The 23,598-nt window shown below is 45.1% G+C and overlaps 1 protein-coding gene across 3 annotated transcripts in view; it reads left to right on the top strand.

The window, feature by feature from the left end:
• The window catches only part of TMCC1 (transmembrane and coiled-coil domain family 1), a 467,271-nt gene that overhangs the window by 344,886 nt on the left and 98,787 nt on the right, over positions 1-23,598 (top strand). Inside the window, exon 1 of one of the 3 annotated variants that reach the window (XM_078661701.1) lies at positions 21,330-21,410. The exons of the other annotated variants lie outside the window; for them this stretch is intronic. The gene's annotated coding sequence lies outside the window, so the exon portion shown is untranslated. Of the gene's footprint in view, positions 1-21,329; positions 21,411-23,598 lie in introns of those variants that run through there. 3 annotated transcript variants of the gene reach the window in all.

Raw genomic sequence — 23,598 nt, 5'->3', positions numbered from 1 at the left:
GATCTTTACATTTTCTGTAAATAAATAGGACCACGTCCTAAATGCAGTGGTCGAAGTGGGTGGGATCTGAGGGGCACGATGTGACCACATTTTTTTTTCCTTTAAGAAAAAGAGTTCCCTACTTTTTGTGGAAAGACAACCCTCCCTTAAGGGTTAATTATGAGAGCTGAAGTGCCTTTGCTGTAGTGTAAGGCAGGGAGACTCCCGTGCTGTGAAACCGAAGGCTGGCCGGTAAACAAGCAGCCTTGCCAGGGTGCCTGCTGCCTGAAAGATAGGTAAATGTGCACAATTGGTCAAATCGCAAAAGTAAAGGGTGCTTGGAAGTATTGGCGTTCATTGATGGAATAACGTGCAGCTTCCTGATGACACAGATGTATTCTTTGAGGGATAGCGCTAGGGTGTTACCAGCTGAGCTGTGAAGTGTGTGCTTTTAAAAGTTAAAAAAAAATTGCTCTGACAATTATTAAAATCTGTTTGGAGGCACTTTATTGTAAAAAAATTTGCGCATTTAGTAAAAGCCTATCTTATACTGTTTGTGATGCAAGTTTAAATAATGACTTGCATATTCACAGTGCTTTCTATCTCAAACTGGGACTCGGAGCACTAAAAATGCGCTCCACTATTCTCCACTGCACCAACCAGGAGTAAGTTCCAACTGATTAACTTAACTTACTCTTCTTTTTTATTTATGCTGTGCGTTATTTTATTTGTAGTTACTTGAAGGTGAAAGACCGAAGAAGGTCACAGAATATTTAGATTTTTTTTCATCCACGCCTTTCTCACTGCCCCCAGGCTAACTCACTCTTGCCTCATTGCACGCAGCATCACAGTTCTCTTACTTGTTTTAATGCACTATGCCCGTGCCTAAATGTTATGTAATGTGAAACAGTGGCATACTTAAGCAAATTTGCATGCTTCATTTTAAGGTTTCAGGTTTTACTGCCCCCACTGTGTAAGCCTTGTCCTGGTGTAAATGGCTTCCTGTGGGCTTTACTGCCCCCCGGAGGAAAGAAGGCCTTGACTTTTTGGTGTCACTCAGTCTAGCACCCCCCCCCCCCCCCCATCCCCTCCCCTGCTTTTGGGAGAGAGCTAAAGGATTCTGTTTCCTGGTATCGATTACCCACATTATTGCCCTAAGAGATTCTGTTTCCTGGTATCGATTACCCACATTATGGCCCTCTGACAGTCAGTCCAAGGCTGCCATCCTCTTCATCACCCAGAGATGGTATCCGTTAGGAGCTCTTTGTGCCTGGAGTTGTTTTACTTCATCTTGCATTCCCTAAGAGTATTTGCCCCTCTCCCCATGTTGTAATTTTTATTTCATGCAGCACCCAACCGTTGTGTACTGCATACTTTGGACTGAGTGATCTGTCAGTGTCTGACCTCAATTCTGTATCTGTATTTATGATTTGGAAGGGTTGAGATCACTGAAGCATAGTGCAGTGTGAGTTTCTCACAGTAGCTGTCAGTAGGTCATAAAGGTGTGTAGCCTACATGCACATCCAATCCGTGGCCTCTCTGTAGGTCACGCGGAGTGACAGTTGCATGCCTATGGGAATAGTGGGATAATGTCAGATATGCAGATGGAGGATTGAAGAAAGATGTGGGAAGAAAAGTGGCATAAAAGCATCTTACAGAGTGAGAGTCTGCAGGGGGCAGTGGTGTGAAGTGGCGAACAAGAGTGCCTGAACCACTCTGAAAGGCCACTACCCACCGTCCCACAGATGTTAATAATGTAGAATTCACACTTATATTTTCATAATTGTAAAATTTTAATTATTTGTAACAAAATTGTTCTTCGTTTATTTGATACAGCTAACAAGCCTTGGAATGAATAGCTGATAGGTCTGACTTTGTTGTAGGTATACAAGTTTGTTGTTGTGCGACGTGTCTGGATGCGATAACAAAACTCAGAGGCATTTAGACACTGGTCTGGCGGCATACTATGTGATGTACACCATGTTAGTTTACATGTTGTAAACAGTTTGTAATGATTCCTAGTTACCTGTCTTTGATGGCGCCCTTTATAGAGGATCCCTACGCCAACCCACCTGGAGCACCGTTTTCATCCCACTTAAAGTACTTGGTGCTGATTCACCCAGAGCCCTTCTAAGAGTGACTAAAGTTACAACCCTTCTGAGAGTGACTAAAGTTACAACCCTTCTGAGAGTGACTAAAGTTACAACCCTTCTGAGAGTGACTAAAGTTACAACCCTTCTGAGAGTGACTAAAGTTACAACCCTTCTGAGAGTGACTAAAGTTACAACCCTTCAAAGAGTGACTAAAGTTACCCCCAGGCCTTCAGGGAGAGAGACGGGGTTACAGTCCTTCAATGAGTGACATGTTACTTACAGCTCTTCTGGGAGGGACACAGAGTTATAGTCCTAATGAGGGACATACGTTACTTACATGGGAGGGACACCGTTTTACCCATAGCTCTTCTGGAAGGGACACAGTTACAGACCTTTTGTGAGTGACACAAATTACTTACAACCCTTCTAGGAAGACACAGTTCCAGTCCTTCTAAGAGTGAGTGACACAAGCTACTTACAGACCTTCTAAGAGAGGCACAGAGTTACCCACAGCCCTTCTCGAAAGGATAAATCCCCCTGTGGCAGGAGCACACACACTTGACCCCCGTCTGTGGGAACCCAATCGACAGTCCTTTTGAGAGGATACGGCGGGCCACAGCCCTTCCGGAAGAGTCACCACTGACCCACGACCTTCTTAAACAAGGGGGGGGGGGCACGATTCTTTGCCGAAGATAAATGAGGGCAGATAGCTCACTGTCGTGTGAAAATGCCGCCTGTGCCTCTGTGCGGCTGCCATTTTATGTTGGCCAATTACTGAGCAGGAAATGCGGGTGCTCCCAATACAGATGACTTTGATGTCGATTTACAGCTTCCTGGTCAGCGAGTGGGGGTGGGGAAGGCGATTTGAAAGTTGTCTTTCTCTTGAGTCAAAGTTGGCTTTCCGATGACGAATTGTGACGGGCGTGAAAGGTGGGCCGGTTGTGGAGGTGATGGGAGGGGCCTAGTCACGGACCGGGCAGAGAGGCCGCAGTGGGCCAAGATATTGAGTCTGCGCGGGGGTGAGTGCGGTGGTGGTCCCAGAGCGGACTAAAAGGACCTCCTTGCTTGTCAAGTGTTTTGTGCAAGCCCATCTCGGATCCCGACGATTCTTTGGTATTGTAGCAGCAAAAGGCCTCATTGGTTAGAGGCAGAATTCACGAATTGGTGCCTGTGGCCTGGATCGTACATGGCGACAGATCCCGCCCCAGCCCATCGAGCCTTTAAGAGTCATCAGCCTGGTCCCCAGTGACCGGGTGCATTTACCAGGAATCATGTTCTCGCTTCTCTGTGCTCCCTTTACCACCTCGTGAACACATTGGCAGAGCCTGAGGCGAGTCATTCCACAGGTTGGGTGTCGTAGCGCCCTCTGCTGGCGGGATACCGTGACTTCAGCCCTGGGCTTTTATTTATCAAATCACTCTGTTCTGGGGATTGAAGCTGTTATTTGCCTCAGTTGAAACAATTACTCCACCACCCGTAATGAGGCAATTTTTAAAAGAAAATCCGACCAAAAAAAACATACCCTGCCGAAGTGGTGTAGAACTTCCTGGCAACCTCGTCTTTGCTGTAAAATGTTTTTTTTTAATTTCAGAAATTTTTTTATTGAAAGAAAGTTTATATATACAAGGTGCAGAAATACGAGAGGCAAAGAGAAAAAAATCCCCAGGGGGGGTAGGGGGGACATAGCAAGAATGGTAATGGCATTCCGAGACGGATACATAGTTATATCATTACTTCAAGCATCAAGTTCGCATAGTCTTTGGTTCTTTGCGTCCGCATAGTCTTTGGTTCTTTGCGTCTCGGCTTCCCTCCCTTCCACCCGCTATGCTGCTTTGGTTGGGCTGTGTGTCAGTTCGTGTGGCCGATGGTTGATCTTGTGTGCAGCCCTGACTGTCCATCCCACCCGCGGCATGAAAGGAAAAAGAGAGGGTGGGAGGTAGAGAAAGGGTATTGTATGGTTGTGGTGTTGGGTGGAGCACAGTGCATGTCCTGGTCGGGATCTTGACTCCCTCAGGAGGTTTAGATAGGTCCGAGCAGCTACGGTGGCTTATGCGAGGACAGGTAGTTGTCCAGGGAGTTCCACATTTCGCACTTTGTGTGGGTTTTGGGTGTATGGTTTGCGGTTATGGTGTCTGCACCCCTTAGGAAGATGACCCAGTTGAACCAGGTCTTGAAGGATGCCTTCCCTGTGTCTTTCCAGTTGTTCAGGACCGTCTTGACCGCCGCTGTGAGTAGGAGGTCAATCAGGTCTCTGTCCTCTTTGGATTGGATTGTAGGGGCCATGAAGCCTGTGACTAAGCTGTGGAACTCGAGCTGGAGGGGGATGCCTATCACGCCATTTATAAGTTCGCCTATCTTGTGCCAGAATTTTTTTACTTTAGGGCAGTGTAAGATTAGGTGGGCCAGATCCCCCTTCTGCCTGTTGCAGTTCCAGCATGTGTCGTTTTCACGTACCCCGATGGATGCCAGGCGGGCGGGGGTCCAATACGCGTTGTGCATTAGCCAGAATTTGGTTTGGGCTAGGGTGGTGGTTACTTTCTTTTTCGAGGTAGACGTCCACAGGTCTGACTTTTCCTTCTCGCTAAGTTTCCTGTCTAGTAGTGATTCCCAGTGTGCTGTGATCTTGTTATTCAGTTTGGAAGTTCTTGGGCTCAGTGTTCTGTAGAGTTGTGCTATCTGGTGACCCGTTTTGTTTAGGTTAGCGGCGTATTGCAGGATTGGGGGGGGGGGTTGCTTGCTTAGATCTGCCTTGGTGATTGCAACTTTAATCTTAAGGAAGTTATATAGCTCAATGTTTTCTAGGTTGTATTTGTTTTTGAGTGAGTCGAAGGTGGCGTGTGAGCCTAGGGTGTACATTTGGTTGGCAGTGGAGATGCCGTGCTTGTACCAGGAGTGCATGTCAAGAGTTTTCTCCTGGTATTTGATCTTGCTGTAAAATGTTAACCCTGCAAATTCCTAAAAAATCTTTGACCATATTTAATTCCATCCTTACAACTCTTAAGTGGCGCCATTGCAACTGTGGGCACAGAATCCTAACATGTAAAGTGCTGCTCGATAAAACAAATCAACAAAAAGTAGGGCTGTCTGAATGTCTCGAAAATAACACGAAGCCACTTGGCAGCTTTGTATTTTACGAAGGCAGGGAGGGATTACATTCTTATGCTTGTGAAATGTAGGCTTTTCTTTGGAAGCGTGTTTTTTATAGTAATTTGCCACTGGTAATGAACTGTCCACAATGACCCACAGACCACTACACAGATCTTTCTGTGACATGCAAACAATTGTGAATCCCGTGTGAGCTGTCTCAGCATTTCATCCTTACTTGGTGGTTGCTTTTTTGACCGAATATTATGCTACATAGCCAGCGCCTTTCTTAAATATTCGGTCCGTATGCTGATGCTACACACGTCTGTCTTGACCTAACCTCTCCTGAGAAGTTCAACTTCTTCTTAAACATCTGTGAAAATTGCAAGACTGTCCGACCTGCCACCCCTTGAAACATAATCCTTTAAAATGAGTTTCCGCCTCTCGCGCGACCTCACCTGTAGAATATTGGCCTGGATCCAATGGTGAACTGGATTGCAAACAGGCAGTCATTGGCAGGGTTTCACCCCGGACAAAAGACCCCATGTGCAATTTCAAGTGAATCATTTCGAAAAATCTGCACTTTTAGCTAAGATTTCTTTGGACACTTTGTTGATATATTCCTTAACAGGCCCTCCAAGCCCTCGCCCAACAATCTCTTGTGCTGACCGGTCTTCCCAAAATACAACAAGCCTCCTTAAGGCAGTTGCATGCAGTGGTTTGCTTCCGCAAACGGACCAAAAAAAATTACATTAATTGCAAGGCCATGATTACCGCCCACAACTCCACCTCCATCTTCTTTCCTCAAACAATGCCCATACTCTTAACTAAATGTATCTGGTGAACTCAAATGGTTTGCAGCACGGGGACTGTAGCACAGTCCTTTTCTAGAGTGCAGACAGAATTTGGAAATCTCTCTCTCTCCTATCATTTGCACCTCTGCCCCGATAGGCACCTTTGAGAAGGAGCGGAAACTACCCTTCCAAAGAGACCCCCAATCTGGACCTGATGTATCTTTTTCTATGACTTTACCTCCCCCTGCATCCCATTCCACTCTTTTCCTCCCCATTCCTTCCTCAGTTCCTTCATCCATCAGCTACCTTCATGTGACATCTATGAAACTATCTTTTCCCCTTGATTTTACCTTCTCTGATTCTTTCCACACTCGTGATGAATGTAGTCAGTCTAATTAGCAGTTCGACGAACAAGCGTTATTTGTACTTGTAATTTATATCCGTAACTGCCTGTGTCCTTGTGTAACTTTTGCATTCGTCATTATGCAGTACTCTGATTCCTACCCACCATGTTAGCAAATAGGTCTTACATTTCAAGTTGGGCGTGCTCAGTGGAGGTACCAGCTTCTTGGACCACCATATTCTAACGTATAATAGAAGTATGCTACCATGCTTACCCATCACTCATTGAGACCATTTAAACTCAGTTACGCCTGCATCGTCCTGTATATTAGGTCATGGTGAGTGCTCCTTAATTGGGTTTGCTGACAGCAGAGATTTAGTTACACCCTGAAGCCTTTTCATGCTGATTAAGACTGTTCCTAAATCTCATTTATGAGTTTGAAACGCGTCGATGCACTCATAATTGGCACACCTACGGATTTGTCTCAAGTTTATGTAAAGAATGTTCACGGATATATTAAAATGCACGGTTTCTGTCTTGCCACTATCTTCACACAGTATTAGTCAGACTTCCTTAATCTGCTTGTGTCATAATTAAATACTTTCTTGATGCATATGCAATTATATTTGTGTGACAACTGCATCAATCCTGTTTTTCCTTTGTGTTAAATAATGGAAGACCAGTAAGACATCTGTACACATTTCTATAACTGTTAAGGTTTAAATATGCAACGCCACTCGCCCTGTGAGTTTAGTAGAAATATCACTTGAATAGGTATGAATGTAGACCGTGCTTAACTGGGCCGGTGCTCAAAGGTGCTGAGATCCGACACTTTGTAATTTTGTCCCCTTGAGCACCGGATCTGTTCATCCGGCTAGGAGAGTACGAGTGCCCATATGGCGCCGTCAGCAGCACAGATGCTCAACCCACCATCGCCATGCTCCATATTAGTGTGCGTCGCTGGCCTACCCGCTCCCGCCACTTCGCACTGGCTGAATGTATTCAGCTAGGGATGGCCGTGGGCTGTGCCAGCTGTTGTGCTGATATCTCTGTTTGTGCCCACCGCTGCTCGGTTGCAGACTCTCTCTATGCTGCCCAGGCTTTGCCAGGGTGTTAAGTCTTTCCTTGGACTCAAAGCACCTCAGCAACCTCAGGTAAGGTGGCTGAACCCCTGACCACCGTACTGATGGGAGACATGTGAAATCCACACCCGTCCGTGTGGTGATGGTCAGATCTAGATCTGAGGAAGCACAAGAGCACACATGGCCATGCCTGTTACAGAGACACACCCATGTCTGGGGTTTGGTCGCCTGTTGTGTGCTCAGAAGTATGATGGATGGCCATTGGAACTCATAATGGCATTGCTTTTAATAGGTATTTATTATCACTAATGTTGTGTATATTTTTGTCTGTGTTTTTCTGCTTTATGAGTGACTCAATATCCAACTCGGAATTGTGACATTACCTGGGGAGAGTCAAGACCGGTTATTTTCTGTTTGTTTTTTCTTGATTTGCGCATCCAGATTTTGGCACTTTTTAAACTTTTTTCTTGTTATTTTCCATAATGGGTATTTTCACTGATTGTACTACTCAATATCGACACCAACAATATTGTGGCATACTCTATCTAGGTCAGAAAAGCAAGGGACAAAATATTGAAGGGTAATTGCATAGAGGGAAGCAAAGATTCACTATTCCTGACTCCACATCATTGCACCTTGAAGAAATATATTTACCATGTGGGTACATATATGTGGAGTTGGGTATAGAATATTTTGTTGTAGATATTCTATCCCTGCGACGTTTTTGATTCGACATTCAGTGTGGACACCATTATTAGTTCTGTGAGTGTGGTTGTGCTTACTCTAAATCCAGCTCGCTTTGGATTTACTTCACTCTCAGATGTGCTTTACCGTGAGTCGATTTGTAGTACCTGATAAGCACAGTCCAGAGTCCCAGAGACTGTTACTTATCCAATGTACAGCAGCAGGGTGATGTATGGAATGCTTGAATTAATCTCAGCCACTGGCAATCCCTCAACTGCTCAGGGCTGCACCCAGTTCATTGTTTTTCGCCCACCATGCTACCTTAGTTTGTACCCATCCATACTGCGAATCAGTCTCAACTCTACCCCAGTAGGAACCGTCCAGCCCAAACCGCCAGGCCAGGTCCTCTCTGATTCTGATCACACGCAACCCAGACCGCTTTCACCCTAGTTATACCTGGCTTATGGATCCTAATAAGAGCAAAAACTGTCCTGGGTTGCAGGTGTTCAGTCTGTATTGATGGGTCCTATGTAGCCCTGGCCCTTGCTCCGCCCTCAGCACCACCCTTATCCACCCCACAAACTCCATCCCTCCTCCACAGCTCCATTTGGTGAGAACATGCACTTATTTTTGCCCTTAAAAGCACTGGACTTGGCAAATGAATCCTCCTGTCTTTCTGAGCTCCTGTGGGACATGTGCCCAGTCCTTGGCAAGCAAGCTTTGAGCGTGCTAGTGGGTCTGACTTTAAAGGAATATTGCATGGTAACTTGAAGCATTACCAGTGGATAGCATATGTATTTGAATAGAAGCAAAGAACTGTAGAATAATATTGATGTACGTTAAGAGGTCAGGTGGCAGTTGCACTGTCAAGCCACACCTAAAATCCATGCAGATTAATGGCTGCCCTCCTCCCATTGGTGCTGCTGTCAGAGAAATACAAATCCCATTAATTACCTAAGACTCTGTAATGCTATTACAATGTCATGTGTGTGCCCATGAAAGTTCAAGCAGCTGGCTGAACAAAATGATCACAGCTGGTGGAGGGCAGGCACTTTTTTTATGGAGGCACACAACTTCTGGCCAATCAAAATATGTACTTCTGGCTCCCAACATGGGAGCGGAGCCAAAACCCATCTCTAGTTGTACTCGCAGTATTGTCTGGCGACAGCTGCGATCTCTGGCCAGACCATGAAAAGCGCTTTGATTTGTGGTGTGCACTAATTAAACGTCCAGTAAAGGTTTTCTTGCGCTCAAGCAGTAGGAGCACAGAACCTAGTGGTGATGTCCTGCAGGGTCACCCCAGGATGCAAGGTATGGGGTTGTGGTCCCCTCTTTACTTCTACCTCCCTGCAGAGATGTATATTAAATACCTACTGTGGTTTTCGTGCAGACCCTTGACTTGACTGCAGTGTCTGGAGGTGATAAGTTGTGTTGTGCTGCTTTGTACATGCCTGCCACTGGTGTGCCATGGGGCATCACCCGTGCTCTGCCAGTTTGAAGGAGTGCAACCTTTGTGCCAGTCTAATCCCCGCCCTCTGAAAAAACAGCACACCAGAGTGCAAATTGTGATTGTGGTTTTGTGGCAAATCGATTCGAAGAGGATGTGTGTAACAATTAAAAGGCGGACAGAGCTTCTGGGAACAGAGAGTTCTTGTTCCAGGGGAAGAGGGTGTGTCGTAAAAACACCTAAATAAATAGGAGTTTAGTGCACGCTCTGTGACCTGCTGCATGAGCTTAGAGGGGACATGCATGTCCATTTCTAAAGGCCCTGCCTGGGATATTTTGGGGTAACATTATTTGGGGCTTGTTTACAAATAATGTTCTTGTCTGTGATGTAGCGCTACAAAACCCTCAAGGGTAATGAAATGCACAGTAGCGTTACTGTCCCGCCTCCCAAAACCCGTCCTGTTTGTTCAAGTCCGTTTCTTATAAGCATTTCTGGTCCTTTTACATGCAGCTTAGCGCGTTTAATTACTTACTTTTGAGCACATTTATTTTCAGCTGTATAGAGCAGAACCCACACCCAGCTGGTTAAGGGAACCAAGCTGGGTTTAATAAAAAATTTAGAATATGCAATGCTATTTCTTATTGTAGTAAAATAACATAAAATTCAGTATAAACGTAATACAATACAGTCAAAATGCAGAAACAAAAGGCAACTAATGCTGGTTTTCAAGTAAAGAACAGCATTTGAAAAGAGAAAAGTTGGAAGTGAAATTCAAAGAGCAGGTGTTTTATTATTTTTCAAAGCTCTGCCTAGACCGGGTGTGTCCTAATGACAGAGGGATGGAATTCTCTACTGTAGGTGCACTCCCGAGAAGGATTGTTTTACAGTTTTCGGATTGAATTGAGTTCAGTCCACTTCTAAAATGTTAAACTTGCTGAAGTTTGTTTGTTTTCGGTCGAGGAGTGATCGCCCTCGCTGCGCAAGTCGACTTCTGACTCAAAAGTAAGTTATTTGAGAGTGACGGGTGTAGTGTTCTTATCTTCGGGTTCCTGGTATTAGCCCAGCAATCACACCGGACTTTCTTCAGAGGGACGAGGTGTATTTTGGTTGAGCCAAGTAAGGAGTAGCTGTAATGAGTCTTTAGATGATTCAAGATTGAACTACCAACTTGAAGTAGTTTACTGAGATAAAATATTTTGTTCATGTTAGGAGTCAGTCACAGCGCATCGAAGCGCTTTACACATAACAACAAAACAGAAAGCACCTTCGAGGAACTGTGGAGCTTCATGTGGAAATTCAACCTTTAAAGGGTGCATATAGTTCAAATTATCAGAAATTTGAAAAAAGAAGACATTACAGTTTCAAAAATGGTTAGCTGCTTAAAGAGAAAAAAATCAACTGAAATACACCACACAGTAAATCTGTCTCTTATTAAAACAAAAGTAAAGAAATGTTTATTTTTTTTTTGCTGTCATATGAATTCTCTGAGTCGATGTGCACTTTCAGGCTGGCAAAAGGTGCTGACCGTGTTCGTTCTCATGTGCATCAGTTCATCTCTGGTGGCTATAGCTGCACCTTGCCCATTCTGTTGTTGGCTTCTCTGTTGAGACCACGTACATGGGAACTACAAGGGCCAGTTATGATTTTTGTTGATAGTTTGAATAGAGGACCGAGACCATGAAGTGGTTTCGTTTGGACCCCCGAACAGTTTTCATAGGGCTAAGAAGTTTAATCGGGCAGGAGCACACTGACCTCGAGGTGACTGTAAGAGGCCCGTGCTCATCACGCCCATTAGCTTAAGCTGCCCATTGTTCCTGATCTCGTAAAAGCGGACCACCCTGCACCGAATGGGCATTCCCTTCTTTTACGATAGAAACATTTGCAAATTGTATTCTGCCGATATTCTTTGCATTTGTATATGTTAATGGTGTCCTTACAGCGCCCAGGTGTTTAAAAGGGAGCACGCAGGCCCTATAGCGCCAAGAAACATCATAGTGTACGTGCAGTTTGCAAATGCAAGTAACATAACATTGAATCACTTGAAGAAACACAGCGTTTTCAAAGTTATCCTGAAATTAAGTGTGTGGATTTTTAATGTGAAAGCGCTATATAGCGCCCCGTCATACTTTTGACTTGGTTTATACATTCAGCAACAATACTGTAGCTTTTGTTTTATTATTATTATTTGTTTTAGTTTTTTTGTGAATGGTAGTTTCTTGGGCGAGGTGGGGCCTCGTGTGTTTGGGCGGTGTTGAGGTTGCCCCTCTGGCCCTGCTGGTGCCCAGCCTGGGTGAGGGGGTATTTTTAGTGAGTCCACAGTTATGCTGAGCCATGCCCAGCTGACGCGCCCCGGGCTCGCTCTAGAAGCCGCGTGCCAGCCTGTGCCGAGGTGGGTGGGGGTGGCACTGACCCCGTGCCAGTCTCTGCTGACCAGCATGCGGGCTCTGGCACCCTCCGGAGCGCCATGGACGCCGCCTCGCCGTCCTCCGAAACAGTATGTGTTTGTGGCTACTTTTTGTGTGCGGAGATTGCAAGTATGGGCGGTTCTGTGCTGGGGGCTTGTTCGGTGGCCTTTGAGCGGCCCAGTGCGCAGCGGATGGGGAAGTGGCGGCTTTTCATGGTAGGTGCGGAGAGGCTGCGCTGGGCCTCGGCCATGTGTGTCTTCGGGATTACATAACACAGCGGCGCTGCCCGTCTCTGGAGGCGAGCCGTGCCCTCTTGTGCCTTGCCAGCACACATTCCTCTCTTGGCAGCCAAAGGGGCCTTTCTGAGGCTTTCCCAGGTGCCCCAGTTTTCTGGCCGCTGCAGGAGGCTTCTCCTTGTCCCTTTACCTCTGTTTTACCGCGCTGCTTCGGTTTTAATGTGATTGTGTCATGTTCACGTTAGTTTGACGTGTGTGTTATCAGCGACCTAGTTTCTATTTTGTTCCAGGAGGGAATGTGTCCCCGCTGCTGTGCTGGAATGAGGTTTGTGTGTGTTTCAGGCAGCAGCACGTGACCCCTACACTGCCCCTGTGCCCAGTTGATGTGGGTGATGTAGAACTGTGGCAGCAATACCATATCCACCAAGAAGAGGAAAGAACACCTATCGTTCTCCCTGGCTAGTCACAAAACACGAAAATATTGATGAGGTATCGTGGGTTTTCCACCCTTTGGAATGATCCCACGTTTATTTTAAGAAATCCCCTCACCCGCTTGTTGTGGCATACGACAACACCAGACGTATGGTTGTACGCAACATGGTGGAGCTAGATGGAGAATCAAGATTTTATACTTTGGGATCAGATGCCGGCTAAAACTGCTTAGAAAGCATATCCTATAGGTTATATGTCGTTACCACGAATTCCGTTGCAACGCATGCCTTTTCCACGCATGCGTTACCACGGAATTCGTTTTCCCCTCATCTTCTTTGCCACGTCGTTCTTACGTCATAAAGAGGAAGCGGAAGTTTATTCCGCTTCCTCTCTTATGACACTGTTTTTTTCGGCACGGCGGGATCGTTTTTTTATGGGGGGGGAGACCCCCCCCAACCCCCCTATTTAATCCTTCGTTTTTTTTTCTTCGTGGTAAATACGATCGTTGAAGGCATACGCGTTGGAAAGACGTTTACGTGGTAAGTGCCTCGTTGTAAACGTTACGCGTAGTACTGCCTTCGTTGTTAATGATGTTTCCCATCCTATAGATATATTTTTTTAGGGTGACTTCTGCAGGGTTAAGATCGAGTTTGATGGTTTTACAGCATGGACACTTGCAAACATTTCCCCGGGGCCACCAAGTACTGTCTGTAGCATGCCCGAGGGCCACACCGATGCCAGCAGTGCGAGGGATAGGGTGATGAAAGGTGGGCGTAGGGGACGTGAAGCAGATGCATGGTGTGGACAGCAAACCAAACCTTCACATGACTCCTGCCTGCCACCAACGCTCTATTCTCATGCAACGAGAAATAAAGTCAAAGCATTAACTTCTAGTGTTAAACGTGAGAGGGAAAGGCACTCATCTGGTGGCAGGATTGCAAAATGTGAAACAAGAAAACCTGGGATCAGCCCTTAGTTACCCACTTGATGGAATTGTGTGATCTTAGGCAATTGGTTAATTTAGCTTTGCCTCCTATTCCTTCATTACCACATATGAGATCTTAAAATAGGATGTGCGCTATACACAACCTTCTCTCGTGTTTTATTTAATAAACCAATGCTATTCCAATTATATAACAACCAAGGCTACGCACAATTTACACCCGACAAATGACGTGCCTCTTGGTTCACCAATAACATTTTCAGCATGGGAACGGCGTAAATGTTTCCATGATCATGTTTAAAAGCGATTACTGCAAATAAATGCCTCTCAATGCACTGATATAATCGATCTACTAAGGTAAAACGCTCATGCATGTTAATACATTATACTTTCTATAGTTTACAGAGAGTTTATCGTGTTTTTACATGTTTAGTGCAAATTGCATTCAAAACTAAAGGTGTTCCTAAAGATAAGTTGTCTAGGACACCTTTTCTTCGTCGGTACTTTAGTTAACTAAAGTGTGCCCATTTGTTTCACTGCTTTCTGAATGTTCCTGCTCTGTCAAGTGAACAGCAGCCCAGTGCTGCGGGTCACCAGAGGGCTGCCCCACATCCACCACCCCCGCCTGTACTTTGAGTATCCCTGGTTCAGTCATTCTCACCCTCCCATCTTTATGTCAATACGTCTCAGCCACAAATTTACTGCCCTTTCGGGTTAGCGGCCTTTATATCACTGACCATCCCTCTGTTGTCAGCATTAGTATATCAGAACTAGTCGTCCATAACAGTAGTGTAACTCACACAGTTTGAAAAAAGATACTTGCGTTATTTACGCTCCTGGAGGTTTTTGTCCAGTCGCTAGGTCGAACTCCCTTAATGTGGGGAGGCTTGGGAGCATTGCCCTGTAGTCACTCATTCATCCTTATTCTGCCTGGGCCCAAGCTGTAAAGCGCCAAGTCCGGATCATCTCGTTCGAACTGGATCGCTCATCACTCCGGTACAACTTCCTCACATTGGCCCTGGACAAGTCATATACTCCCGGCAAAGTTCAACCATATTTGTAAGATTCACTTTCAGCTCAAGCAAGAAAGAAAATTCTGTACTTGCACCTCCTGGCCCTCAAGCTTTTTGATTTTAACCCAAAATGGGCACGAACTGACAGCACTGTCTCCTGCTGGTTATGCAACTACCACAGAGAATCTTGGCTACACCTTTTATGCTGCTGTTCAAAGCTGGCCAGCGATAGTCATCGTTTGCTGCGCCCGGCCCTAAGGGACTTGGGCTTCAGAACCTGCAGAGAGTCCTCGGACTGGTGCTTTTCAGAAACCAACCAGGGTTGGCAAGTTTATCCATCAAATTAGAATTGCACTTGATTTCCATCAAAAGGCCAAAGAACTCAGGGGTCCTGTCATTCTGTAATGAAAATTATCTGGTGCCCCAACCCCGTTAGTCGTCACCTAATTCAGGGGTTTCTTGTAAGGCCACTGGAATCAGAAATCAAACTTGGGGCCAGGCAGGGGGCCCGTTAAGAATTTATCTTAATGACAATTAGTATTATGGAGAGAACGACCCTGTGGGACTTTTACATAACCATCGATCCTCAGAGGTGCAAAGATGCGAAACGGTGCTAACCCAATATTTTAATTAAAAAAAAAACAACTTTTTAATTGAAGTTTTAAATGGACACAAAGTAGTAAACAGAGCCTGCGTAGCCACCATGCTATTTTAAAGCTGAACATTGGGGTTACATTGGGGAAGGGTACATCGGAGGGGGGTGTTGTTTATGTGTTTTATACTGTAAAGATTTTAAGTAATCGCACAGTTATTAAAGTTACTTACACTCATTCATCAACGGTCCGATGCTGTAAAGCTTCCGTGTTTCTCCTTCTGTCAAACTGTGTGATTGACACTATTGTTATCTGATCCCGAAGTATGAAATCTTCATTCTCCATCCTAGCTCCACAATGTCCTGTACAATGATACGTCTGGTGTTGTAGCTCCCCAATGATGAAGTATGCCACAGCACGCGTGCGAGGACATTTCTTAAAACAAATATGGGATCATGCTAAAGGGTGGAAACCCATGAAAACTCAAGTCTTTTTGTGTGTGGCAGCGACACCCCTGCCGACACCAGTATTACTTCCATCCTCTAACATGGCTTTAACCACACCCCCATTGAAGCTCTCATGTCCAGTCCTTGTGACATTTCACTGTTATGCCAGTATCAGTGTCTCAATATTCCCATATCTACCAATATGTCTATGGTGAAGCCAGCCAGCCCTTCTACATAGTCTGGATCTATTAAAATGTTCTCTTTGCTATTCCATGCCGGATTTGGGATTGTTAGTGGCAGCATTGTGCAATGTTATTATCCCGCAAATTTCCCGTAATTCTTGCAAATACTGTGCTTACAAACCATTGGTTTGAAGTCCAGAGTATGTGGGGTTTCATATAAAAACAGGGATCTTTGCCTCATTTACGTTGTAAGGGGAAAAAAGATTGTATATCTCTATCCAGATTCTAAGTTACAAGGTAAACTATTTTAATGTTAACTCGCTAGTGAATGCCGCATCCATTATTAGCACCAACTAACACTTGCAAGGAAATATTGACAGTCTGTGGGGAAAATAGCTCCCGGGCTTAGAGGTAGGAAAAACTGGAAACTCTGTAAACTATAGGCGGGCAAATCAGGATCTGTGAGACGTAGCTTGCATAATAATAATAATAACAACTTGGTGCGTCCCATATTAATGCTTTACCCTGTGGTCTCCATATTCTGGCATGGTCTCGTAATAGCTGTTGTCTTTTGCTGTCGTTTTTCGTATGACCGACTTGCAGTGGCTGGGTGGGCGGTCATCACCCCTATGATTGCTCACACTGCCGCACACAGGGTTAATAAGCTCAGTTATTGCCCTTGTTAGGGTTATGTTACCTAGTTCTGTAAGTGCTGTGTGTGGGGCTGTGTATCTCACTCCCGGGACACCTTTCCCAGTTGGACCGATGCTCGGCCTTCAGGTGTGAAACTTCCTTTCGTTTACCTGGATCTTCCTCTATATATTGGTGTTTGGAAACACACCTGAGATTAAGATTTCCAGCCTGTGTGGTACTCGCCCAGTGCACACCAAGCTCAACCTTCAGTGATGGAGGTCTTATGTAAGAGTCCTCAGTGTTGCTGCATGTTTCGTAACCGAAGTCGCCTTGAGAGCAGGAAGTTCAGCATGTGATGTTCTGCTGTACAGATGATGGTGTTTTTCCATGCCACGTGGTAATGTTGCTGTTTTGCGCTGTGGTTACGCAGGATCCAGAATTTGGGGGGGGGGTGCCGTCAGTGTGTCCTGATGCAGTCCTGTTTGCGTTGGAAGAGAGGTACCACGGATGATGCCACCTAGGGTGACCTTGGCAGGTGCTTGGAAGAACAAGGATGCTTCATCCCTGGGTGTTTAGAGTGATCTCTGGGCGATCGGACAGACTAGCCGCAGCACTTCTCATGCATTGCAAATGCGTCTCACATTTGGAGGTTGGGTTGAGCTCTCAAGCACACCAGTTCGTTTGTCACATTTGGTGAGAACTGGAACCACTGTTTCTCCATGAAGGGCTCTGTTCAGCTCTTGAGTCCCAAAGAGGCTCCGTAGAACCCGCTTGCAGACCCTTCAGTTGATGAAGAGCTCTGTTCCCTACCTGTTTCCCTGACCTCACAATCCTTGTTATTTTTGTCAAAGGTTGTACTTCATCAGTTCCTATGTTTATTAGCGGTCCCGTCTAAGAATTATGAAAACATGAGAGCTTTGACAGCTCTGATTTCAGTTATCACGTGGTTCTTTGTAACATCATGGTTGTATGATCCTCAAAGGACAACATCTGCTTGCGTGATCGAGCCAAACCACCCAACTATGGCTCCTTTCAGTATTGAAGCGGAATGTTGTGCCTGGCCTGTGGCGTTTACATCCTGCTTATAGCCTTTGGCGACAAAGTGTAGGAGTTGTTGAGACCTTGAATGGACTCCATTGTCCTTGCCAAGGAAGATCCGTGCAGCTGGCAGACCAGTCTCCCACAAGCCTGGTTTCTGCGGGCAGCAGTGCATTAATCATCGGTGGCGGCCTGGCTTGGAATGCTGATCTGCAGGTTGAGAGGATCCCCTACATATAAATATGCTCCTCGGCAGTACTGGTCTGATAGCTTCTCCTCTGCACAGATTTCCATTCCCTTGAGAACCTCGGTGTCATGAGTGATTCATAACAGTGAACTTCATACCAGCTGGCTTACCCACCTTAAGAAAATACAAAAACAGCAAAGATCCCAATGGGGCTATCTATTCTCATCGCAGACTTTGAAAACAGCGGTCGGTACTCCACGGTGGAAACTTGCACCGGCGGCCACGACAGGATAAAATCAACTTCAGAATGTTATGCCTCGCCTACAACAAATGTCTTCATGGGTCAGCACCAACCTAGCTACAGAGCACAATCAAATGCTACCCTCTCTGGTCTGCCCATGCCAACATCCAAAAACCCACTGCAAATCAAAGAGAGACAGGCCTTTCTCAATGAGCACTCCTGACTATGGCACGACCACCCCTTCCCCCAGCCATTGCAACATCCATAACCTTTGTACTACTCTTAACATTGTGCATTTCAGGGCAAAATTAAAAATCCACCTTGTTGTTTTTTCACCAAGTGGTAATGGGGTAAATTCAGAGCATGATAACATAGCACCTGTAGACCCAAGCAAAACACCTGCAATTTGAGGACAAAATGAATCTTCTTGGCTAAAACTAACATACAGAGAGCAAGTAACGTGCACCAAAACCACGCACTATCACACTGACTCACCTCGAAACAAATTACCTAACCAACAGAAATGATTCATTATTGGTGAAAGAATTTAGAGGAGCAGTGCTTGGACAAGCCGCCCAGAGGCTGCCCCTGTACAGTTCACGGAGGGTATTCGAGCCCTGGCCCTGTGGGCGGCCTGGCACCAGAACAGGCCACCGTGGAGCGCATCGTGTACAGAAGGGGGGGTTAGCGCAGGCGAGGGCCACATCCTTGCCCCAGTGAGTGTAAATTCATCGTTTGAAGATGTTCATAAAACCACAGACCTGCGCTGGACACCCCTTGGCTGTAGCCTTTCCAGGTTTTTAGAAAATGAATCAGTAATGGCTTTGCCCCAGATGCTTGGGTGTGGAGAAGGTGGCTCCTATGCGCGGTGTGTCTATACACGCGTGTTTTTCAGGCTTGCGGACGGCAGCCTGCGGGGTGCAGCCTCGAGTCTACGGTTCCTATACCCCTTCCTGCCGCCGCCCGCTAGCGCCCTCTGGTGGCAGCGGGTGAGGCGGCTCCACCTTCGATCCTTCTCTGCAGCACCGGGGCTGCCGGCCGAGATGCATTGCGCACCTGCGGATGAGTGATCCGCCTGCAGCCGCTGACCTGCGCCGCTTTCAAGAGCCGCCGCCGATCTATTTTTATTTCTGGTTTATGGAGGACAAAAGAGCCAAGTTAGCACATTTGTGACTGCAAACTGCTGGAGCAGCGGCGCCACCTACTGTCTGTTCGAGCCACTCAGCCTCTCCACTTTCATCATAGACGGGTGTCAACTTGTGATGACAATATCCTGACAGTTTCTTATAGTTCGAGCCAAACTCCACTCATCCAGGGTAACTGGTTCAGCAGCGACCCTGGCCATATCCAGTGCCGTTGAACCCATATTTGTTACTGTTCTAAGATTGCCTCGCAATTGCACCTTTTGATACTCACAGCGGTGGGCTTGTGGCTTTTAAAATGGTGTCATTTGCATTACTTTTAAACTTTCAATGCCCTAGGCTAGATTTTTCCAAAAATGTAAAAAGTATGTTAACCACACCCCGCCTATTGGTTTCCCCAAGTGTTTGATTGCTTTTTAATTTCTTTTAGCTAATAAGATGTGTCTCGGAGGAGCTCTGGCTGGGCTTTAATGTGCGGTTCTTAGGTAGCCAGCTACTTTTCCTGCCAGTAAGCCTTGTACACAGTGCGGGTGACTTTTAACTAAATCTGTGCTTTAACTAGAGCCAGTGAAGGATTTCAGGGGAGGTTTGATTTGGTTTCGACCGTTTTAGATTCCAAGCCACTCTTGCCTCCTCAAGTCTGCGCTCTCCGCCTCTATGGGCCTCTTTTTGGGTCCATAAAACACAATGTTCCAGTAGTCCAATGAGACCATAACTAAAGATTGAATTAGCGCCACTTTATCACTTGTTTGGAAGAAAGGAGATAGCCGAAGACGATGTGGATTTGTGGAGAGACTGACTCGTAAGCATCAAGTAAACACCTAGTTTCCTTGTCTTCCAGGACGGGTTGGGTGTGGGGCCGGTCACTTGAATTGGGAGTATGCTGTAACGTAACCAGAGCGTTGAGGACCAGATACGTGTTTCTTCTCCATTGAGACATAGTTCGCTTTTGCTCATCCGGTAGTTGATGCAGTCTAGAGAAAGGCCTGGCATTTGTTTGAATCGCTGAATCGTTTTCCATACCTAGATCATTTAATATCATCAGAATATATCTGAAACTCCAGCTTCTATGTATTAAGTGTGGTAAGATCACCAACATTGTACTTTAAAAACGAAGAGGGGGGGTAGGGTGGTCCTTATGGGACGCCATGGATGACCTGACAAGTGGAAGGTTGCAGCAGTCCTATTCTTAACCGTGGAGAGTGGCGATTTAGGAACGAATGATTTCAGTTAAAATCAGTCTTTGTAATTCCAGCCCACGTTTGAAATCCTATTAGTAGCTGTTAAAGATCTACTGTATCTTATGCTGCCACTAGGTTGAGAACAATTTATTTTTATATTTTTGTAGTTTTATATAGCACGGTCACATTTTTTTTTTTACACAGGGAAATTAAATGATTAGTCCGGATTCACAGGATGTTGAGCGGGCGCAGGGACTCCTAGTTCCCCAGTTACAAAGTCAGCAGTTGTAGCTGCAATGCCGTATCCCCTACCTTAAAGTGCAGTGATTGCTTGTTTCTCTTCGTCTACACTTGATAAGTTCCTCCTGAATATTTTCAATTTCTGATCTATGACTTTTGCCTGATTGACTATCACCAAGAGGGTTATTGTAACCCTTAAACAACTGCATTGTTTTTATTTCTTTCTACAGCATCTGCTTTAAGTAAGGCAGGGTGGAAATTGGTCTCTAGTTGGCTACAATCACTAGTTCAGCCGAAGATTGTTTTTAAAAGAAATGGGATGTAAATAGCATGTTTCAAACACATGGGCAACGTCCATAAAGATGTAGGGGTTGAATATTCATCGTCGGAGATTGCATCAATTCCTTGGAAGAAAAATGCTGAACATGGTTCTGTCAGCATGTTGGAAACGTTGCTATATTGCTACACAATTATCCATTCTTCTGGTTTTTAAGGGTTGAATGTTAACAGAGAGTATTGAACATGTGTGCCAGTGCAGAGTGTCTCCTTGAACCTCTGAAATTCTGGATTTGAGTAAGGAGGTTTGATCTTCAGTGTTCTTTGGAATTACTCATCTAGGGTCTAAAGTGCTTCGTTTTTTTAGCTTGTGGATGATACTGAAAATCTCTTGATTGATTGGAGGTTTTATTTATATACTTTTCATAAAATTTCTTTTTTTGCTTGTTCAATGTCTTTGTGGTACCCTCTGCTATGAATTTTCCATCAAACTCTCCCTGGTTAGAGGGAAGTGTGCTGCCACTTGCATTCTAGGCTGCAGTCATTTATTTGAAAATTTGGCCAATTCAGGTTTTGACAATTCAATTTTTTTTCTCCATGTTTTCTTGGTTTATTGAAGATGTGATGAAGGTCTCCAGATTGTTTTGGTTAAAGGAATGACGTTTATCAGGATCTACACATAAGCTGGACTAAATTGGACGAAGTATAGATTTCAGGTTAGTGTCTGTCTAGGTTTTTGGTAAACCCTGTAGTGACTGACATGAGTTTTGGAGTGCTGCAAGAGTGAGAAGGGTGCAGTAAATGTGGGGTTCAGATTGACCTATTTAGGTTAATGTGATATTTTTTGTTTTAATGATGTAAATACCATGTCAGGAGAGTAACAAGAAGCCTGTGTGGGTTTTCTAATGGATTAAACCCAATCGCCGACATATCTATGCATGTGTAGGTATATTTATTTCCACTAGTATGAACCCATAGGTTGAAGGTTTCTCTCTTTAATAGGATTTTTCAGATGACTGCCTAAAAATACACTGAAGCGATCCAATACTTCTTCAGAAATAATTTGTTATAGCTTACTACGAAAGATGCCTTGGAGTTCACTAAGCCTTGGATGACCGTACATTCAAAGGATTTGTGAAGTGCGATTGAGATTTAATTTCAAGAGTAGTCATGTCGTTCAATAGTAGGCATACTCTTCCAGCCCTTTTGTGTGCACATCACCCTGCATCCTGGGGAGCTTCAACCAAATGAATAACTGCAATACCTCCAACCCATATTTGGGATATGCCTGCAAGTTGCCATTATATATTTTTGTTAATCAAGAATGATGTCCTGACAATATTTAACCACTAAGTAAGGGTTTATAAGGCCTATCGTTAGTTGGAAATTGGTGGTCTTGCCTGACTTGAAGAGATATGTTGAGATCTAGCTCTGGAGGGTTATATGACTGTCCTGGATAGAGGGTCGTCTTTTTTCCTTGATGGAGTTTAGCAACTGGGGAGTCAGATCAAGTTTTTTGTGTTAGATTTGATGATGGAATAAGCACTACTGTGGAACAGGGAGTTCGGATAGATTAGAAGTGTACTGTATTGACTGTTCACTGAAGGGATATTTGCATTCGACAATTGTTGAGTGTAGTTTGAGGATGTTCGTTTTTATATTCTGAATATTGTGCTGCTCTTCTTCAAGACCAGTTGGGTCAGATGTGCATTTGAATCACCTTTGTTCTTCCCATTACACATGACACATTAATGAAATAAGGCTGTTTGGCGAAGATGTTTGCTATGGATGCGGGTGTGATTGCAAGGTAAAGTATGAGAGTGGGAGCCTCCCACTGGATTAGTACTCTAGAAGCCATGTGTTTTTTTTAAGGTGCTCTTAACCCAAGGATGAGGTGGCTTGTAAGTTTACAGGGAGTGGGATTGAGTGTGTGTGTTTGTGTGTGTGGAGGTCTGATTAGGCAGATAAATTCGAATTTGTTCAGATCAATTAATGGTTTGAGGAGGTGTAAGTAGATTTTGGTTGGCTAAATGCAAATTCTGAGCAGGAGTATGATAAGTGTCCTAAGTAAGTTTTAAAATTGTTGTAGGTGGTTTAAATGTCAAGGTTAATTCTTTAAATAACACCCTCTGCTTGCCTTGTGGGCAAACCCATCTTTAGTCGGAGTGGATGGTGGGTGCGTGTCAGGGATGTTAGGGAAACATTTTGTAAACTTTCTGAAATGTAGCTGGGGTTTCAGGGCTGCCCTCGAAGCAAGCTACAGTATGCCATGCCTCCTCAATGTCCTTTGTCTCTGCATCTCAGCATGTATGGATATACGAACAATTAGGCTTGAGAATATGATGGAATGCTAGGTAAATGTTTGGGTGGGCAGCCATATGGAAAGTAGTTTTCCCCCTCCTCATTGGAGTTTGGTAAATAAGATGCTTATCGAACGTGTAACAAACCCAGCGGTTATACACTCAATACTTCAACAGATAAGCTCAATTGAAACGTAATAGTGCTTGTACCTATCTCTGCAAAAAAAAACAATACCTCGTGTCCATTTCGGAGACTCCGGAGGACAACGTTCTTCCCAGACCCTTTTTTTCATGAAGGCTCAGGTCACCTATGGTGAACCCTTAGGGGGTTCACCATAGTTCCTGGGTTTCTTTGGAGAGGCTACCCGTTGGTCTATACAACTCGTCAGTGCTTGTTGGGAGTTTACCAATTTGTCTGCATACAGATCTCATGGCATCCAGCTCACTCCAGAGGTACTTGTTGGAGAGTCACCCTCTCTCCTTGGAATCTCCTATTAAGTTGAGCCCATGCATAGGTTCAGGGGGAACTGTGCCCAGCTGTTGTAAAGCTGGCCATCCAGAGCCGGGACCTTAAATCTACTAGATCGTCTTGTGTGACTATGCG

This window comes from Lissotriton helveticus, chromosome 9 (genome assembly GCF_964261635.1).
Source record: "Lissotriton helveticus chromosome 9, aLisHel1.1, whole genome shotgun sequence".
Taxonomy (NCBI): domain Eukaryota; kingdom Metazoa; phylum Chordata; class Amphibia; order Caudata; family Salamandridae; genus Lissotriton; species Lissotriton helveticus.
Note: the sequence above shows the minus strand (reverse complement) of the source record. Positions and strands in the feature narration are given on the sequence as shown.